We start from the raw sequence: 8,097 nt of genomic DNA on the forward strand, positions 1-8,097 counted from the left end.
TTAGTAGCTCCGAGGGTGAAATATTTGACCACACCTCGCAGCGATACAAACACTTCGGGATAACAACAGAAGTGTATATTGTATTTGACGTCAATGAATTTAATGTACCTGGGTGAACACCACTGTTGCAAATGCTTATAAACGTACCACACATTTTAACACACGCGTCATCGATGGTTTCAGAAATACTAAGATATGCGTCACATTTAATTCCGAAGCGGGTATAATTTTTTGTCTCATTGATGATTTTATTATTCAGTTTGAAGGTTCGTGCACTGCGCACGTTCGGGTTTTTGTTAAATACAATAATCCAGCATTTGTTAGCATTGTAAGTATATCTCCAGTGTCTTGATTAGTCTGCGCAAATGTCAAGCATTTTATTATGTCCATGAACGGAAAAGGAAATGAGTACCATGCATCTGCCACAGTGGGTGTTCCAAGTTTCATGTCATACATATACAAGCCTTGTCCACTAGTTTCTAGTAAGTTTATAATCTCATTGATATAAAGGAGATATATAATCGGCGATGACCTCTCCCCCTGGCTGGATCACGGTCGTACTGAGAACCAATATGATGTCTCCGTGGTAACGTACGCAGCTTGTCATCGCTGAATAACAGTTAGGTCTAGATCACACTCATTTCTCAGTTTGGATTCCTGAGTGCCAAACAGTGTCGAAAGCCTTTCTGCAGTCCATAAACGCTACATAGATTTTAGACCATTGTTCGCGTGCAAAATCAACGCATTTCCGGAACATGAAGGAAGTCATGCCACATCCAAGACCTTTTTGGAATCCTCCTTGCTGCTTGTTAATATGTTTCATTAAACACTCCTTAGAACGCCCTAAAAGAATATGCTTAAATAGTGTAAAAATAGCGGATGAAAGCGTAATTGCTTGAAATTGTCCGGGTTATCTTTGAGCTTTCTGCCACCTTTATGAAACGTTATAATAACTCCATCCTTACCGAGTAAGTAATACATCCAGTCCCAAGCATCAATGTAAACACGTTAGCAGTAATAGTTGATATAAAATCTTTAAATGCTCATACTGGATTTTGTCCGCGCGTGCCGCTTTACCGCTCGGGAGCGAGGGTCTAGCGTCATGTACTGTATCCGGTGTTACTACACCACTGGGATCGGACTGCAGTTAGCTAAGAGTAGCTTGAACTTCAGAACTCACTATCTGCTCCCAGGAGATATCGGTGTCAAGGGTCACCGACGGCGTATTTAAATCTCGGAAGTAGTTACCCCATCCGTCCGTTATCACCTTTGTGTCACGTACCACTTTCCCGTTAAAGTTTGAACCTGAACACAGTTTGTTTTTACCAGCATATCTCCTGGCATTCACTAATTTCCAGAAAAACATTTGCATCAACTTCAGTCATTCGATCTAGGTCTTGGTCCAGTTTGTAAATATTGCGACACAAATTACCTATGCAGGCAGCTTAACTCGCATGTTTACCGTTTGTAATCAACGTAAGACCTGTTTGTGCCACCAAGCTGCCCTCATTGAACGCATGTGATTATGTGCATTTTTGAGATAATCGTTCTAGTACGGTTTTAAACATTTAATAAACGTTGTCTTTGTAGTACACAGCGCAGTAAGATGACAGTATGGAATGCAAAAAACACACACATATCAAACTCACAGTTATTCGTTGGATATTGATTTTTTGTGTGTATGAAACGAATATAAAATAACATTATCTGGTATTTTTTCTTGTTTTTATGATATTTTATAGACGCAGTATGCTTTAACCCGGAATCCCTATCCGAATACCCACGTACGTGAAGGAGTTGCCATATCAAAAATCGTTAAAGAATCCGTAAACGCACACTTATTTGGACTACATAACTAACTGCATGGCTTAGTTTCTTGATGTGTCCATACGCGGATTACGGTAAGAAAGAAGAAACAGAAACATCCGCATTTAATAACAATATTATATTCAACATTATATCTGAATGTGATTTGTACAGACTATTTGGTTCATTTGAATTCAAATATGCGATTTTTGTGTGTTGATACACGTTTTATTTTTTACGTGTAACATTGCAATACACTTTATATTAGGTTCAACGGCATACGCTTTGTCAAGAGATTCAGGCATTTTGACACATTCTTATTCATAGCTACCACAGTTAGGAGTGATCGCATACGTGACTTTATTTATTGATCAGCAATTTGTGGTCTTTCAACACAAACTATCACTGCAAAATGACTCTTGACTTTTGTAATATAGAGATTTGATTCTTGAGTTTGTGAAGACAAATGATATTGCACCACAATGTTAGCGTTTGATTCAAAATGAGCGAAGTTAACAGTGTCATGCAAAGTATGAAGAACATTAATATTTTTATGTCTCGGTAATTTATACGTCGCGGTGTTCGGGGTGCAAGGGTTCAAACCCAGAAATGCTGACTCTGAGAGAAATAGCCACGCACAATTTAGTTGAATGCAACAAAAAACCCATCTGCTTCTTTCAAAGTTTAATGTTGTGTGCTTAATAATACAAATTATACATTACACAAACATAACATGATAAATCTATGAAATACATGCACTTTAGCCTCAAGAAATAGCTACTCAAAATATAAGTTCCAGACAAAAACGTCTGTCTCCTTTAAAGTCTAATATAAAGTGCACGGTTGCTCGATGAAGTAAGAAACAGATTAGTAAAATGGAAATAGATGAAAAAGGAAATGAAAGTGAAAGTAGATATGCCTGATGATACACATATAAAGACAGATGAACCATGACAAATACATAACACATGACCCATCGACATATAGAGATGAAAAAACAACACTAATTGATCTAAAGAAACGACCATACAAATGTCTGGCAACAAACAACTTACTGTGTTCTTGTTTTGTGGCTCCAAAATGAAAGGCAAAACAATACAGATAAACATCATAAACATATATTTCCATATTCAATTTCGATTTTATGCATCAGTAAATATTTATTTTCCGTCGGAATATCGATATCAGTTCAACGGTGTTCGTGCGTTTAATATGTATGCGAAAAGCTACAGAAACAAGCTCAGTAGCAAAAAGTTTAAACATAAACCCGGTTTAATTGCAAAAAGAATGGTGTTCGTGCGTTTAAGCTCTCATTCGTCCTGAAACATTTCATAAGAAACAAACTATCATTCTTTCTAAATAGTTTTCTGAAATATCGTTAGAAGAAAACAGATCATAAGATCGTCTATGAAAGTTCTAATTTAGTAAAGATTTGAAGGTTAACAACGATGAAATAAACTACGTTGTTAAACACATTTCTGAACAATCTGCCTACTGATGTGATACCATGTGTAAGCAAGTATAGGTTCTCATTGATTGTGGAATTCAGTTCGCGGTCATTTAAGGCTGCAGCAGTGGTGACAATAGGCATGGACCTTTTCGAAGCTTCCGGTTCCAGATTCAAGGTCAAGATTTAAATCCACGTGTCGTAGAAAAATTGAGAAGAAAATCCCGGTTATCAAGTTGATGGTCAACAGAAAATATCCAAGCAGAAAGGTGTCCAGCTTCTCGAAGAAGTTTACATGCACGTTTTCACAAGGTTACCGGTAGGGCCTACAGGAACTACTTTGATACGATCACATGTGCGCTATAAGCAGGTAAGTGAACACTCATTGTTACCGAAAGCGTTTGCCAGCTTCAACTGAATGATCGTGTAGAAAACCGATAGGCAACTGAGGCAGAGCAGGCCGATGATAAACACAACGAAATTATGTGGCGACGTTTCGCTCATTATTGAAATGTAGACGAAGAAGGCCACGAAAGTCGTGGTAGGGAGCGAGAGCCTTTCTCATGGGAGTTGGACGATAACAACAAAACATATATTTTTATGTTCAGGAACGCTAATAGCATGTGCGGAGCTACAAACGTAAATGTGGTAAAGTCACCCCGACGCTGGATTCGGAACTCGATGTCGATTTAGTAGTTGTACTCGCAGTTATAGAGAACTCGACGTTGACACTTGACTAGAGAACGTTAGACGTTTCATGGCAACAGTCCGTTCTAATCAAGTATACAATCTGTTTTAAAGGATGTTTTATTGTTTAACTGTTCAACACACATTTGTAACAAATGGCCGAGTTTAGATATTAATTTAATGTATATGTCTAAAAAGACATAACTATAAAGCTTAAGGTAATTTGCTTTTCAGAAATTTTGTTGTGAGTTTGATGTTCATGAACACAGCATTAATATAAAATTTAACTAAGACAGGTTGACTTTAAAATAGCTTCTTCTTTGCATTCACATTTTTCCGATTTAAGATTCAATACAATTCTTTAAAAATTGAATAAGAACAAGAACAACAGCAACAACCATACAAACATGTTCAACAATAACATCGATATCAGCATCACCAATAACCATAGCAAAAATGTTCAGGATCCAGTACATATATTATGTTGCAGGGGCCAGCAACCTGATTACCAGGGTAACAGGAACAACAGGCTCGCACTGCTCTCACCCTCCGCCTGGGGTTTGAGTGAGCGTAATGCAGCCAAGTGAAATTACAGTCTAAGAGAGGTCAGTCTGTATGCAGAGAATACATTTGGCTTATCAGATTACTCTCCCTTGCCTTTGTAAAAGAAGCGGGAACCTGAAGCTTGATTGATTTTCTTGCACAGTTGAATTATACAGACCCGTGGTTTAACTTTGTTTTAGGAAACTTGATCATTACACTTGGACTCTAATATACTGATGGATAGTTTTGATTTGATTTTTTTGTCTTTAGTGTTTGTCTTGGTATAACAACGTATTGGAATAATCATTATTTTATTCAGCTGCACTTTGTTATGTATGCAAACGATTTAAGCATATGCTGTATTTAAATCGAAATGGTAGTTCCATGACATTCTTTTTGCCTCTTTTTATATACATATATATAATATGAGTTTGGTTACAGTTGGTAACATGCATGGATAAAAGAAGTCACCATGGGAGTACGAGGGGGTAGGAGTGTTTGATTCCACAAATCAATAAGTTTCAGGTCGATGTTTTGTTTTAGGATGTACTGTGTTGTTGTTGTTGTTGCTGTTGTTGTAATCATTTGTATTATATATGTGATTTATATGTTTAGCCATTTAATTTAATCTGCCACTGCACACGATTAAATCATATAGGATATTAGACGGTTTACGATTAAGGACAGCTAAACTTATAAACATGTTATTATTCATTATCTTATGATTGTTTATATTAATATTTTCAGGACGCTCCGATATTATGTTAACCTTGGTAAATGTTGGAGGATTGAATATAGAGATAGTGAAGAACAGTGTTTTTGTTGTTTGAATTATTAAACTGCTATATATGGTAACCTGGGCATATTTTTGACCCACTCTCGCATAGGACTTATTCTAATTTTAAACCTGGAATAACCGTAGAAAGCAACAGTTATAAACACATGGTTTAATGGAGGATACCGCTCACAACACTTATAAAATTAGTCAACATGCATTTGTTTTTCGTTATTATCTAAATCCTATTTCCATGATAGTACAAGTAAATTAATAAACATATTCAGTTTCCTGTCCATCCGATTTACCGTTGAGTTGGTCAGACTGGAGTTCTATTGTTTTGATAAAAAGAATTGGCGAAATGTAATGAGCAAAAGAGTCATCTCGACCACGTTTCAACGACTAGGGTAAAAGCAGACATCAAATTAATTAAATCAGAAAATCCTTCTTTTATTAAAACAAATCATTCATTACAAATAAAATACATTGAACCGTTATGTTTGCCATTTTGTATAATTTATTATTTATTATTATTTATTATAAGGTAAGTATTATGTTCAGCAAAATACAGGTTAATTGTCATTATACTAAGAGAGTAAATATTCATTATTAACATAAAGTATGACTAGAAACCGTAAAAATGGTAAGAATCAGAGGACGTTTAGATTTTAATTGTTTGTGATATCTGAAACGGTGTGAATTGTCTCACCATCGGTTGAATTAAAAGGAGTTCTGAGCACAGCAAACATAATGTGATAACTATCAAAATTGAAAAACATCAATAAGAAAACACAGCATACCTTAATTTCAACACACAGTCCATTAAAATCATAGCAATTTAAATTATGAACTTTAAGTTGTTTTTCAAAAGTTGTTCTAAGTGTTTTTTGCTACTTGATTTTTTAGGAGGAAGTATTAAGAAACAATGCAGTATTTGTGTTCGAATATGTTTTGTTTGTCGCTTATGACATCTTCAAAGTACTTATTCTTGGCATATCTCCATAAAAGAAAAAAAAGACATATTCTTAATCAGAATGTCGGTCTTTTTTATGTTCAAATAAATGAACCTGCAAAATATATATTTGTAAATATTGAAATAAATCGATTGATAAATTTGAAGACATTTAAATAAAAGTTTTCTGCACAAATTAAGAATGCATTCATGATCTATTTTTTCCTATTATAAAAACATAAATCCACTAATAGGTAATATTCGTTTTAATTTTCGTTATGATGGAACTATAATGCAGATACGACAGATATTGGTGACGGTGTTTGATCAGTTTCTTATCCAACTTTTCTTGAAAAAATCATTCGAAATACCTAGCTATCTTCTCCATACCGAGCGTATATTTATCTAACATTTTTATATCATAGTCCGAATATCAGGCAGTTTAAGTTAAGACATTCTTTGGACGGATTCGTTGTACTCCGCGTCTGGATGATCACTGTCCAGACAATGTCTGGAAACCTATACATCTAAAAATCATAATCACATTCTTATGGATGAATCATACAGTGTATGTAAACATGAGACAAACACGGAAAACAACATGACTTAAGCTTCAATGAATGAAGTCATCAACCAGGTGTTATAGTCTGAACACCAGGAAGTACTAGCACAAAACACCAATTTGGAGGATGACCTAATGCAAATTATGTAAATGAGAAAAATGACATTAAATTAAAACTTACCAAATTATTCAATATATAAACAAATCAAACCAAACAATGGGCCGATTGTTTAGAACCTTTTTAAAGTTAACATATAGGGCATCGTTGTTGGCTTTTAAACATGAACTGTTTGATGATGTACTATATTAACAAATAAACAGTTACCTCAAATATTGTTAACTTTAACAAAGTTCTAAACAATCGACTAAATATATATATAAAATCATTCGAAATACTGGTTATATAGAATTGTACAAGAAATATTGCTACTAAATATAACCTAGGTCATGACAAAATATTCTTTAGTTTCTTAGGCACATTCTTTAAAAACATGGCATATGTTATTAGCTTGCTAGTTATACACCTAAGCGAATCCGTCATCTTTTCTCTATTTGGTTTAGTGATTTGAGATTTTTTTCTGTTAAAAGTTGTTTATAGAAAGTTTAGTTCGCTCTAGTATTGACATTTATGTTGCTAGTATGTACTTACAATTTTTTGTCGCATAACTATTTATTTTATCCCAAAACCAAAGTGTATGTATACTAAAAATCAAATTTAGTTGTCTACAACTGTGTGTACACTTTCCCACTTACACTTTATTACTTCCGCTTTACCTGTTGACTGATGATTTATTGAAATAATGTATTGTTAATTGAATTTGAAGAAAACTGTACATAATATAATGTTGACCGCTAAGTTGATTGATTCCATTAATAATAATATGATAAACAAATCAAACAAGAAAATTCAACAGCGAATTCAATTTAAAATAAAACACAGCACAGCACAGCACAGCAAAAACACAACACAGCCCCCGGCAAGCGAGATGTTAACACCTTTTTGTTATACGTATTATAATTATAATAATTTTCTTTTTATATACCCCATATTGCCGTTTCTTGCGTATAATATCACGTAACAAATCAAGGATTATAAGTGTTTTTTAAGTATCCAACATGAATGATTCAACACAATTGGCCCAGGGCAATGACGCAATGACCCCATATCTTTCCGTATTGGGTCACTAACCTTTATCTCGTTCCATAATGGCCTCCCGATACCGATGAATAAATGAAACATTACCAACAAGTGTTGACGTCTTCATCAATGTAAACAGGCTGTCATCGTGATGAATACGTCTCGAATTTAGTAGGTGACCCGATAT

Source organism: Mya arenaria, chromosome 9, assembly GCF_026914265.1.
Source record: "Mya arenaria isolate MELC-2E11 chromosome 9, ASM2691426v1".
Taxonomy (NCBI): Eukaryota; Metazoa; Mollusca; class Bivalvia; order Myida; family Myidae; genus Mya; species Mya arenaria.